The following is a 12,641-nucleotide window of genomic DNA, read 5'->3' as shown; positions in this document are numbered from 1 at the left end:
CGCCGTGCATGCCCAGAGCTATCTGTCTTTTGCATCCCAGTCAGTCCCCATTTGTCCCATTTCTCTAACTTCAGTCCTCCCAACATTTCTTACAGCCCCTCCTCTGCTAACAGATGGATTCCCTTTGCACTGTGATGTTGAGCAGCTGCTCTCAGTGCTGGGACCTTTCCATGGTCCTCTTCCCATACCCCTCTGCTCCCTGCACTGCAGCAACTGGAGCAGCCATGCTGTCCCTGGGACAGCTTCGTGTTACTCAACACTTTATACCCCCAATGAAATTTCCCCCTAACGTTTTCATGTCTGCCCTTGCAGCTCCAACACCAGTGCTGACCGTCCTGCAGGACCCCCAATGCTGTGCCCACTGTGCCCCGCAGCCCCCACAGACACCAACTAGCAGACCTTCATGACTTCAGCAGGAGCCAGCAGCAACACACAGGCACAAAGGTAGGGAGCAACCTTCATACTTGCATGTCCAGAGTGAGAGAAGGAGACTGATGTGAGACAGCTGGGCATGGGGAAGAGGGATGGTGGGCTGGGTGCTGAGCATGGACCTTCCTGGAGGAACTACGAGTGAGCTGCAGCTTCCACACTGCTGAGGGTGTGCAAGCAGTGCAAGTTTATTATGGTTTTATATATATATTAGCTTGAATTCACATTCTCCTGTTAAGATTTAAGGGATGTAGAAAAAACACATTTTTTTTTTCCCTGAATGAGAAGCTCAATGTGTTCCTCCATTCCAACTTCCACAAAATGGTTTTTTACAAAGCAGAAAAAAAAGAAGAACGTCGGGTTCACCTTGGTGCTGTAATTTAGTTTTCTAAGCCCAGAGTTTGCCATGTGCTTCCTGTTGAAATGAGTGGCTGTGCTGGGCGCACTGAGAAGTATTCTTCCTCTTTCTCCTCTCCACCTCAGCATTATGAAAAGGGTTTTCATCAGTTCATCGAGAGAAGGAGATAACTTTTGTATAAAAGTGCACAGTCGACAGGGTTGAGTTTTTGGATAGTGTATAATTTTTTTTTTTTGCACTGTTATTATTTAAAATATGCTTTTTAAGAGGACAAAAGGGAACAGTTTAATGGAAACAAATTTTGACAGCAGAATGTGCAGCTGGATAAAAAAGATTATTCCTGTTATTGCTTGGGTAGACAAGTGAATTTGGAATTTGAGTACAAAAGGTGTTAAAAAGTGTGCTTAAACTTTTCTTCGGTGAGCTGTTGAGATTGAAAAGAATAATTTCAGGAGAAAAACTTTTCTCAGAGCCTCCATTTCCAGCATTGTCGAATCTATAGCAGTGGCCCTTTTCCCACAGCTATTATCATGTTTTCACCTTTTCTTCTTTTACCTCGTTTATCCTCTTTTGAAGAGAATGCAGTGCTGGTGAAAGGCGTGCTGGTCCATGGGTGGAATGGTAGTGCTGGGTGTATGGGCACTGCTGGAGGCCATATGGGATGGAGAGGGAGCAGCCGTTGCTGGGAGGCAGGGACTGATGAGCAGCTTGGGTTTGGGGCTCACTGTTTGAAAGCACCTGCAAGTCTACAGCTCCCAAGGCTTGCTTTCAAAGTGACTGTTGGCCAATGAGGATGCAAAGATAAGCAGAGCATAGGCACTCAGGTCCCTTGGGTGGACACAGAAATGCCGGCAATGCAGGCAGATGGACAGCAGTGAGTGTCCTGCTGGAGCCAGACCCAGAGCCAGGCAACAAATTACAAATATGAGTGCCAGAACAGCTTGGGACACAAAAGATAAAAGACAGTTGTGTTATTTGAACTGATAAGCCCTATGTCTTGAAGATGCCTGCATCACAGGCTCCTGCTGGGTCTTCACAATTGAGTGTTACACCTGCACCGAATTACCAAAGATGTAAAATGGGACTTGCAGAGAAAGCACCGTGCCTGCCAGAAAGCAGCAGAATAAGAGTTTGAGAACACTTGTGCTGAATAATTTGGGATTGGGCTCTGTGGACACTGAGATGCTGCTCCTGCAGGGCAGTGACTGCAGCTGCTGGTCTCAACCCCTTGTCTCCTTCTTCTTCCCAACCTCTGCATGGGACGGGTCAAATGCTGCCCAGCAGCATGAGCAGTATCTCCCCCTTCCTTGGCACTCATTGTCCCTTTTGTTTCTTTCTCAGAAGCCCTTTCACAAGCAAGAGAATATTTTCAAGGGTTGCAAACTTTCATCTCAGTGTGCATTTTCATGGCTATTCACTTTGGAGGAGATGGGGAGGTCGTTTACTCTAGTTGACCAGATGAAAGAAGCCTATGCTGGTAGCTATGTGGTATTGTGCAGAGGGTCAGAGGGCTGGAGAGGAGAATCCTCTGAGGCTGCCACCTCACTTCTTGCAGAGGCTGACAAGGAAGTGCTGCTGTTTAGTTTGGCTTTGTTCTTTTTCATGTTGTGTCGGGGCCCACTCAAACCAGCACTGACATCTTCAGCGTGGTAGCGTCATGGCTCTAGCTGCAGTGACCTCATAGCAGCAGGATCTGTAGGCAAGCATAACGCATTTGGTGAGATGAAGCAGACGAGCTTGGAGGTGGCTGTGCTCATGGCACTGGGCTGCTCATTTGAGGGGCAGAGGTCCAGGAGAGTGTGGGGTTGGGGACCCCCAGCCAGCCCATGCCTACATGGGCAGCTGGTGACACCCGATGGCATGGCTCTTTCTCCAAGTGGCTTCGTGCAATGAGCAGATGACTGGAAACCATCTCCTGGGCAATCCACTTCATTCATCAATTAAATTGTTTGCTGTGAACAGTTTGGCCCCATCCAGCTCCAGGATTTCAGCCTTGTAATTTTGCTGGCAGAAGATGCCGGCGCCATGTCCGTGAAATCTGCCTGCCAACTGCTTCCCCTGCTAAGCATTTTCTAGGCTAACGATCCCAAACATCTTGCCAGCATCCCCGGCTCCGTCCCTTTCAGGGCAAGCCGTTCATATAAACATGAGCACCTCTAAATGACTCCATCTGCTAAGTGACGTTAGGAAAGAAAAGATTATAGCAGGAATTATTGCCACGTCCTCAGGTTATAACCCTGCTATCAAATGGGCTGGAGGAACAAGGGGACCGTGAGGAGCCAGCAGAAGCTCAGAACCACCTGGGTGACCGTCAGCTTGATTTATTTTCTTGCTCATTAGATAAATTAGAAAACTGGCAATAGAAATCATTGTCCTCTCCCAGCTGCTTGGGAATCTGCCATGTGGCACAAGACATTGGGCACGGGGACATGCAGCTCCTTCCCAGCCCCTCGTCCCCGTGCCACTGCCACCCAGTCCTGGGGCAGGGATGTGGGATGGCTCCTGGGCTGCTGGTGCCACATCTCTCCTCAGCGGTCCCTTAGTCCCAGTCTGTCTCAGTGACCCACCTGGCAGACCCGAGGCAATCACCTGTCTTGCTGTTCTGTGACAGCGCTGGCTTCTGAATAGCAAGGCTTACAGATGGAAGCAGTGATAACAATATTGCTTTTGAATAACGGCTTTGACCTCAGAACCATTCATTACCTTCACTTCACAAGTCAAACACGCTATAGCAAAATAACCCAGTCTGTGCATGTGCTGTCAGCCAGAACCTGCTGCCCTTCAGAGCTGCTGGGCAAGGTTCTGGTCTTTGGTTTTCGGGTGGGTTGTGAACCACCTGCCTGCAGCAGCCACTGCTCCTGCTTACAAACTGGACTCATTGTGCATCAGAAGGTTGGAGCTTAAGAGCCCAACTCGCTTTAAACCCCTGGGCAAAACCCAGCAGCCAGGAGGCCGGACTGCAGTTACAGTGCCATCCGACCTGAAAGCTCAATGAAATCTTCAGACCATGTAACCACATGTTAAATTTGGATCATTTACACCATCCACACTGCAGAGAAAGTCTGCTTAGCTGCTTTGGATGCACTTCCATAACATGAAATGAAGACACAGTTGCACACAGTATTTACACACAAGGATGAGCTTCCAGCCAGGGTGAGCTATTGCAGACTGCAACACGTTGCTCAGCAAACGTAGAGGAATTCCTGCTGCCAGCAGAAGCAGAACTGGGGGAGAAACGAGGCAGGAGCCTCAGGGAGGGGGGAGGTGGTGGCTGACATAGAGTTCCCCTGCCTCTCATAGGGCCCTTGTTACCCTGGGACAAAATCGGCATTGGGACTCAAGTCCTTTGAGCTGTGCAAATGCTGCATGGTGGTGTGGGACGGGGGAGACAGGGCTAATTCCTTCCTGAGATGCACAAGGAATCGGCTTATGGCCTGAAGCTCTGATTACTCTTAGCTGAGCCTGGTGAGGGTAACCTCACACACATCCTGAAGTTACCCAGCTTTTTGCAAAATCTGGGGGCTGGTCTGGAAGAGATCTGAAACCCCAAATGCACCAGGTGGGCAGCGTCACCTGGCCCAATGGAGTGCTGTGCCAGGCAGCACCAGCCACCCTTTGAGCCCTGCCTGGCAGCATCTGCCATGGCATCCTGGAGAGCCACTGCTTGTGGTGTCTGTGTGTCCTGCCACCAGCAAGGTCCAGCACCTTGATTGCATCACTACTGTTCCCTCCATAGGATGCTTTTCCTAGTGGGATAGGATTTGGGCTGTTGTGGAGGGTTGGGATGCCATGAAGCAGCAACCCCAGCCCCTACCGGCACGTGGCACAAGCAGCAGGCTCAGCTGTGCAGAGCCCCGTGGGTGGGATGCAAAATGAGATCATGGCTGGCCCCACTGAGCCTCCAGACTGGGGCATGAAAATCTAACAAGAAGATTAAAAGGTGTCCCCAGGCAGAAGAGGGTATTTATTTCTCTCTTTGTGGCTGTGAGGTGCGCGTGGCGTGGGTGGCACAGGGCTGGTGACATCCCTGGAGCATCTGCACGTGCACAGAGCCATGTCCCCATGGGGACTGATCCTGGGGACAGGGCAGTGGCCAGAAAAAGCCTCTTTGGAGCGGCTGGGCACCTCTGATTCCCCCTCCCTATGGCCTATGTTTTCCTCTTATTTTACTAGGGAGAAAGCAAAGAAAGCAAATCTTAGCAAAGAAAGATTGTCAGATGCTTCTCGCTGTTTCTAGGAAATGAAGGGCCTGGAAACGTGCTCTGAAGTTACTTTTCCTCTGAAAAGACCCCAATATCTGACTGAGAAATGCGGCCCCTCCTTGGTCAGTCCCAAAATCTCAGTGCAGTTTGGGTGAAGAGTGACGTTTTCTGAACGCCATCAAAATCCACATGTATTCTCCATGTGGAAACAAGAATATCCATGGGGATATGAACATTAAATCCTGGCTGGGGCAGGCCAGCGGCTTTCCCAAGACAGACACTTTAAAGCAATTAGGACCCAAACCAACCTCTTAATAAAACTCAGTGGTAATGACTGAATTATATTTAAGAGGCTTATTCGTACTAAGTGAATGCAAATAGTTTACATGGAAAACATTTCCCATTAAGCTCATTTCTACATAAAATGCTAACAGATTGAGATTATGACTCTAATGATTATTTTTATTGCTGGTTTGCATTTAAATGGCATAAGTTTCCCCCTACTGTTCTCTCTTTGGGTTAAATCAATAAAACCTATTAAGAAGGTTAGTCTTCCTCCAAGATTCCTCCCTCTCTTCTTTCTGGCTCATCTCCACGGGTGCCCTTTCCATCCACCCACCACCAGAGATTTCTCAGAGCTGCCTCCATGACGTTGCTGTTGTGGATTTGAAATTCCCCTTTAGGGATGGGGGCCTACAGAGCAAATCAAGGACTGCTGGGCCGGTCCTTTGCCCAAGCAGATGTGGTTGGGGCTGGATCTTCTTGGAGCTCCTCTGTTCTCTCTCCTCCTGCTTTATCACATCCCTTCCCTTGCACTGATTGGGCTCTCGGTGCTCCTGCCATGCTCCTACAAAGAGTGGCTCATCAAGCGGGTGTGGGGTTTCTGTTTGGAGCTGAGTTATCCTGGTATATACACAGTGAAAGATTTTAAGATGCTGACCTTTAAATTGGGCTTCTTCCTGCTTGTGTAAGGAGGAGGAGGGTTGGGTGCCCAAATCTTATTTATTTTAATGACATATCCCTCATGTGGAGGCTTTGAAGTGCTTGGCTTTAATGCAGCTCCCCTCCCTCTGCTGTAACTTGGTTGTACCATCCAGGGAAGATCTCTGCTCCCTCTTTAGGGCCAGGACCTATGGATCTGCAAGGCCACTTTCATCCCACAGCTTCTCTTGAGCAGCTCCATGCCCGGGGTAGAAGCTCCCAACCCTGGGCAGCCTGGTCTAGTATTGAATGGGGAGCTTGGTGGCCCTGCATGTGGCAGGGGGGGTTGGAGATTCATGATCCTTGAGGTCCCTTCCAACCCTGGCCATTCTGTGATTCTGTGAACCCAGGTACCATTATGCATGGGCTTGTGAGCTCATGGCAGTGCTAGCACAGGGATCTCCACGCTCCTTCATCAGCATTGCTGACCTTTCTTTCCTCCATTACTCTCAGCAGCACTTTTTTTCCCAGCTTCATTTGCATAGGTTTCATGTTATCCATGTTTTTGCTTTGTCCCTGTTATCCCATTACCCCGGATAATCAAAGCCGGCTGTAATAGAAGCAGCAGAAACAATTTGCTTACCGTCCTATTACAAGATATTCCCTCCACTAAGTCTGAGAATACCTGCAGTTCTCTAGCAATGCTAATTAACTGTGCGTACATATAGAAAGGGAAGCTAACGGCTCTGCGACCCTTTGGGATGGTGGGGATTAAAGGAAGATAAGATATTATTCTCCCTTTTTCTCTGTGCTTCAGCGTCCCTGCCCTCAACGGAAATCACTTTGCACTTACAGACTAAAATGTAATACATGGTGGGGGGAGCTGCTGACTCTGCAGAGAGGAAGGAGCAGATTTCACTGCTTGTAAACCCACAATGAAATTAATGATCCCACTGATGTCTTACTCCTTGCCCTTGCTCTCGGAGCGAGGTGGGATGGGGCAGTCCTCACCATGGGATGCTTCCCAGTAGCACATCCCGTGGTGCAGGTCCAGTTCTACCAGGGCACTGGTTCCCAGCAGTTATTCCTTTTTTGCTTTCCATGGCATGATGTTGCAGACTCGGTACTGACACAGCCCATGCATGAGGAGATATGGGGTGAAATCCCACCCTGTGGAAGCAGCATCCTCTACAAGTGGCTTTATTTCTGCTCGTTAACACAACAGTGTCTTCTCAGCACCACGCTTCCTTCCACTGATCTTTGTGCACAATGCAGGGGAGCCACACGCTGAGTGGCTTGCACTGGAGGTCACAGCACAGAGTTGTTTTCTCACCCTTTGTCTTTCTAGTGATACGGCTCTGCCCAGTGTTGAGCTGGAGCCTGCAGGAGGATGCCCACATGCAATCAGCATGGGCTGCATGTTCCTGTGGAGAGAAGCAGGGTTGTGGTCACCCCCCCAGTTTAACCCCAAGACCTTGGCCAAATGGAAGCTATCCATCCTGTTGGCTTCTCCGGGGCAGGCAGGCTTTGCTAGGCCAGGCAAGGAGGTCAGATCCTGCTGGGGATGTGGCACCACGAGTAGAGCAAAGGGCTGTGTCTGTGCCTAGAAGAGCTGCAGGTGGGGGTGGAGAAGCAGCACGATGGCTGGTACAGGATTTTTCCTTCCAGGGGTACAGGGGTCCCACCTGCTCCTCTCTACAAGCATCAGCATTGCTCCCACCTATCTACTCACTGCTCTCCTGACCTCACTTCCCCATTCTGGTCACCTGAGTCTTCACCTCAGGAGAGCACTTCTACATGTGCCCTCTGTCCATCACACTGCTCAGAAATACCTGCTTTGCCCCAGGAACCTCTATTGCCCCCAGCACAGCCCTGTGCAAGACAAAACCCTCAGCAAAGCACTGCCAACCTGCCTGTCCCACAAGTTATCAGTCGCCAAAGCCCAGTGGGGCGGATATAGTTATTGCTAGGGAGCTTTTTATTTACCATGACCTTTCTGACATTACAGTAAATGCATTTCAGAGCACGAGAAGTGTAAAAATAAACTGCAAGGAAATCAAGACAGCTAATTAGCCAAAGGTTACTGCTGGGCTCAGTGACTGTCAGCCCTTTTGAAGTTCTCCTTTGCACAGGCAGATGTATTTGCAATGCTGCTGCTCCTTTGAATCAATGTCTTGGTTCCAAGAGTGTTTTCATAGCTTGATGTGACTAAGCACATGCGAGGCCTGTCACAGCAAGCCTGGGCAGGATGCTCACGTCCTTTAACCTCACACTTCTCTGGCACTGCAGAGCATCACAGAGCAGCATTGTCCTTGGCTTTGCTTGCAGCCCAGGCTGGACACGCATCTAACACTGCAGATATGCAGCAATGGGAAGTGAGGCAGTGCTGCCTCCTCCTGGGTCAGGGTCTCGTGTTCAGAGAGCAGCCCAGGCTGTAGAGGGAGCTGACAGAAGGACTGAGCTGTGCCCCCCACCCCAGCCCACCCACTGCCCCCCTTCAGGTCTCTCCTTCTGCCCCTTTCCACCTACCTGCTTCGCTCCCACCTCCTCAACATGCTGCTCATTTCCTTGCAGAGTTCACACAATGCACAGGGGCTCTGTGTGCATGCGTGTGTGCAATTCAATTAAACAAAACACAATGAAATCAGGGAGAGATGCAGTCAGACAGCAATTCCCCACTCTGCGTGCTGAGCCTGCTTGTGCCCTTGTCACACGTGGGTTTGCATGCAGCAGCCCAAGGGATCCCTTGCTTGAGGTTCCCATCCCACATCCGCTCTCTCACTCCACTGTTTGGACCTGGGGCTGCTCATCGAGCTATTTCCAAATGCTCAGCCTTCTTCATCCTTCTTTTCCTCTTATTGCAGCTCATAGAGACCCCACAAAAATCAGCAGTGGTGCTGCAGTGTGGGCCATTTGCTCAGCATTTTCCACCTACAGCCTTCCTGCCTTCTCCCTTTCTCCTATAATCTGCTCATACCACGAACACGATGCTTTGTAGCATCCCTTGCTACCAGCCAGGTTTCTCACCTCTCTCTGCATATGTGTGTGACAGTGGATGCTCTCTCCTGGAGCTGCTCCTCCCTGGTGGTTCCCCTGCAGTGCAAAATTCTCCCAGCCCCTTCCCCTCGGCTGCAGATCAGGGTTGTGGAAACACACACCAAATGAGATTAGTGCAATCCCAGTGCTCTATCCCTGCTTTAGCAAGTGATGTGGTGAGGAGAGGAGCCCCCAGCCAGCACAAATCCTGCCCAGGGATGGGGGAGGTTGCACAATGCCATCTCAGTGCAGCCCTATGGGGCAGTGCTCAGGGACTGCCCTTACCTGGGGCTCACTGGGAGAGGTGCAGCTCCCATCCTTGGGGGCCCAGTCACTGTGGGGGATGGGAGATGGCGACTGCATGACCAGCACAGATGAGGCAGATAGAAAGTCCTGCCTCAGTCGTGGCTCCTCCAGCCTGCACATGGGGGCCCAGGGTCCCCACAGCACAGGAATACATTCCAGCTGACACTGGTTCTGCAGAATTTCCCCTGCATGCAGCCAATGCACCTGGAGCCGTTCCCAGATGTCTCTCCTTATTAATGCCCCTCTAGCAATTTTCTGAGGACCAGCCTCCATCTCCAGCATTTAAAACAGTCCCTTCCTCTTTGATTTATGGATATTAATCCATGCCAGCAGGCAAGAGGCATGACATGTCTACATAATATATTCATTATTAAATTGTTTTTGTTCCTTTCCTTTCTCCTCCACCTCCAAGTCTGCACCTTTCTTATCTCTCCATAACATTTGAACCCATGTGCTGTGCTCAGAACGACATCTTCCAGCACGGAGCAGCCAGCATCATTTGCTAGGTCAACGTTACAGGTCCTCACTTCCTGCCCAAAGGCAACATTCAGACTCTGGCACGGAGAAGACCCTCTCAGCCGCACCTCCTGTGCCATGGTGTGCCCAGGATGATGGCATCCCATCAGTCCCACATCACTTGTTCTGACTGTGATATGGGCAGGCCAATGGCACGAGCCTGCTGGCAGCCGTGCCTGAAGCAGCACCCAGGCAGGGATCCAGCGATGTGAGCCACTGCCGCATGCGTTCAGATCCTGGCTCTGGATCAGCAACGGCTAATGGTGTCCAGCCTTCTGATTCAAGGACCCAAACCCAGATAAAACAATGCGAGCTCCAGCACTCCTGTTCCCCACCTGCTTGGCTGCATGCCTGGCTGTGGGCACTGTTCTGGGCAGGCTGGGTTTGGGCCAGCACTGAGCTCCCAGTGAGCTCACTGCGCTGGGAAGAGAGGAAGCAAAGACTTCCAGATTGTGGTATGTGGCTCCTTCCATGGCTGCTCCTGCTCAGCACCCTCGACAGACCTCCTCTCTGGAACTTATGCTTTTCTCCTTCTCTTAACAGTAGCAGAAAGCTAAGCTTGCCTGGCTGCTATGCCCACTGCAACACAGCCCATCCCACCCCTGCTCCCTACCACCCAGCTAAGAACTGCTTTCTCCAGACTCCCCACCACACTGCCCCAAAACAGCACTTAGAGGAGAAGAGTGCAGCTAAAACCTGATTGCAGTCACCGTGATGCAGTGGGACGTTAGCAACTTCAGGAGCTCAAGAGCAGCTTGAAAAATATGTCTGTTTCTGTTGGTGAGAATGAATCTGTCCCAGTGGCAATAAGGCTGCTTTTGTTCAGCGGGCTCTCAGCAGTGATTATTGTTGTTTTTCAATTTAAAAACCAGATGGCCTATTTATAAAGTATAGCATGTGGATTGAGATTGTTTTTTTTTTTCTTTTCTTTGACCGAGCCCTTAAGGTGTGCTCTCAGTTTCACTATTGACAACCAAAGGAGCAGAGGTGACTGCAGATCCCCACTAGGGAAATAAGAAGCACAGCTAAGTGAGCAGGGCTGCAGCCACACTTTGCAGCCTTGGTGCAACATGCTGGGTGGGAAAGGTGTGGGGCTTTAGCTACAAAGAGCTTTTGTTGGTGGTGAAAGGGTCCTGTAGAGTCCCTGGATGGAGGTACCTTTGGAACCACACTCTGCTCCTGTCCAAAGTGGAGGTTGATCAGAGCTGCCCTTGGCATCACCTAGAATGCTCTCTTCCCATTTCAGCACGGGTTATTCTGGCAGGGTTCGCTTTTCTGTGTCCGTGCAAGACATTTGGAGCATCCTGCCAAGAATGCTTTATCACAGGCACCAAGCAGCATGTTGTAACAGTATCAAAGGCTGTGATTTGGGTACTGTCAAACAGTGCTTGGGCACGTTGGAGCATCACTTTCCATGCAGCCCACCATCAGCACCAGAATGGAGCAGGAGGGAACACGAAGTCACACAGCAGACCAACAGGGCAGCTGCTCAGCATTCAGCTCAGTGCTGACCCTGGCAGTCGCTGGGGCAGACCTCCTCCTGCAGGTCACCCTGTGCCCAGCCCAGCAGCCCCACCATGCCACCACGACCATGCTGAGTTTGCCTTTTGTCCCCGTTCCCACCAGAGCTTGTCTCACAGTGCTTCTGTCTCCATTTCCCCACACAGCCCCTTTTACTCCCGCCATTTAGTTATTTTCTTAATTAAATATAGATTATGGCACTGGGAATAGGGATTATTACTTATTCATAAGCTACTTAGATTTTAAAGTGTGTGCAGAGCAGGGCTTATCACACGTCTGTGTCTGCATCATTACCATGTCAAGGGCCAGGGTGAGCTCAGCTTTACCCAAACCGTGCTCCTCTTCTCTCTCCAACCCAGAGCAGCTCTCTCATCTCTCCCTTGCTGTCCCTTTCCAGCTGAGACTTGCCAGCCTCTTCCCAAGGAAACCATTTTCTCTTCCAGCCCTTCCATGACGCCTCTGCTTTCCCCCTCCCTGGGTCTGTTTGCATCTCGCTCCCGGCGCGTTCCCCCTCCCTCCTGCTGTGTGTGCAGCTGAAGCTCGGCCGCTTCGCCTTCCGCCTGTGGAAGAACAGGGACTTATTAGGAGGCAGCTCTGCAGGAGGTGCTTTTCTGTACTGTTTTCTAGGAAATTCCTCCTGCTACCTGGGTAATGGTTGTCTGAGCAGCAGCCTGCTGTGTGGGGCAGGAGGAGGCTGCAGGGGAAGGTGGGAGAAGCAGAAGGAAGAACGCAGGGTGGGTGCTGGGTGTGGGTGCCTCCCCAAAACCTCGGGGTCCTGCAGTGTGCCCAAGCAGAAGGGCCAAGAGCTGCTCCCTCCTCCAAAGGACAAGCATCTGCTTCCAGGTGCCTTCCTCTGCCTTAAAGAATGGAGCAATAACAAAAACCTCTCACCTAGCTGATGGACTCCAGTCTCTTAGTCCAGGTTTTGCTGTCCCCACACAGTGCCATTAACATCTGGTGCTGCATGTCCCCACGCAAGCCCCAAGGGGGCAACGGGGCAGCTCATCACACACAGGCCTGAAAAGAAAGAGGAACCATTAAACCCCAGGGCTCAACCCTCCATCACCCCCAATCTATCCAGGGCTGTCCCCAGGCCAGCAGCAGGGTCCCAGCATCTCGAAGCCCTGCTCTCACCCCAGGACCCAGTAGTGTTCCCACAGCGCTCGCAGTGCTTCACCCCATCTCCTCCTGCTGTTTCTGCACCCTGTGTGGCCATTTCTGTGCAAACCAGCCTAAAACCTCTATCTTCTGTTGTCCCCATGCCTCTCAAATGGTACTTCCTGGATATTTTAAGGACTACTATGCAGTCCTGGCTTGATAGCCTTGAGGACTAAAGACCTTTTGTCAACAGA

General features: G+C 50.9%; 1 protein-coding gene and 1 long non-coding RNA gene across 3 annotated transcripts in view; one reads left to right on the top strand and one right to left on the bottom strand.

Annotated features, from left to right (window-relative positions):
• Window positions 1-12,641, top strand: part of ELFN1 (extracellular leucine rich repeat and fibronectin type III domain containing 1) — an 89,803-nt gene that overhangs the window by 48,614 nt on the left and 28,548 nt on the right. For both annotated transcript variants that reach the window (XM_048961763.1, XM_048961764.1), the window contains exon 3: window positions 313-444. The gene's annotated coding sequence lies outside the window, so the exon portion shown is untranslated. The remainder of the gene's footprint in view (window positions 1-312; window positions 445-12,641) is intronic.
• Window positions 438-12,641, bottom strand: part of LOC125700687 (uncharacterized) — a 27,901-nt gene continuing 15,697 nt past the window's right edge. The window contains exons 7-8 of the long non-coding RNA XR_007380018.1: window positions 12,181-12,306; window positions 438-11,849 (exon numbers count right to left, since the gene is read on the bottom strand). This is a non-coding gene — a long non-coding RNA (uncharacterized LOC125700687). The remainder of the gene's footprint in view (window positions 11,850-12,180; window positions 12,307-12,641) is intronic.

Source organism: Lagopus muta, chromosome 15, assembly GCF_023343835.1.
Source record: "Lagopus muta isolate bLagMut1 chromosome 15, bLagMut1 primary, whole genome shotgun sequence".
Lineage (NCBI taxonomy): Eukaryota > Metazoa > Chordata > Aves > Galliformes > Phasianidae > Lagopus > Lagopus muta.
Note: the sequence above shows the minus strand (reverse complement) of the source record. Positions and strands in the feature narration are given on the sequence as shown.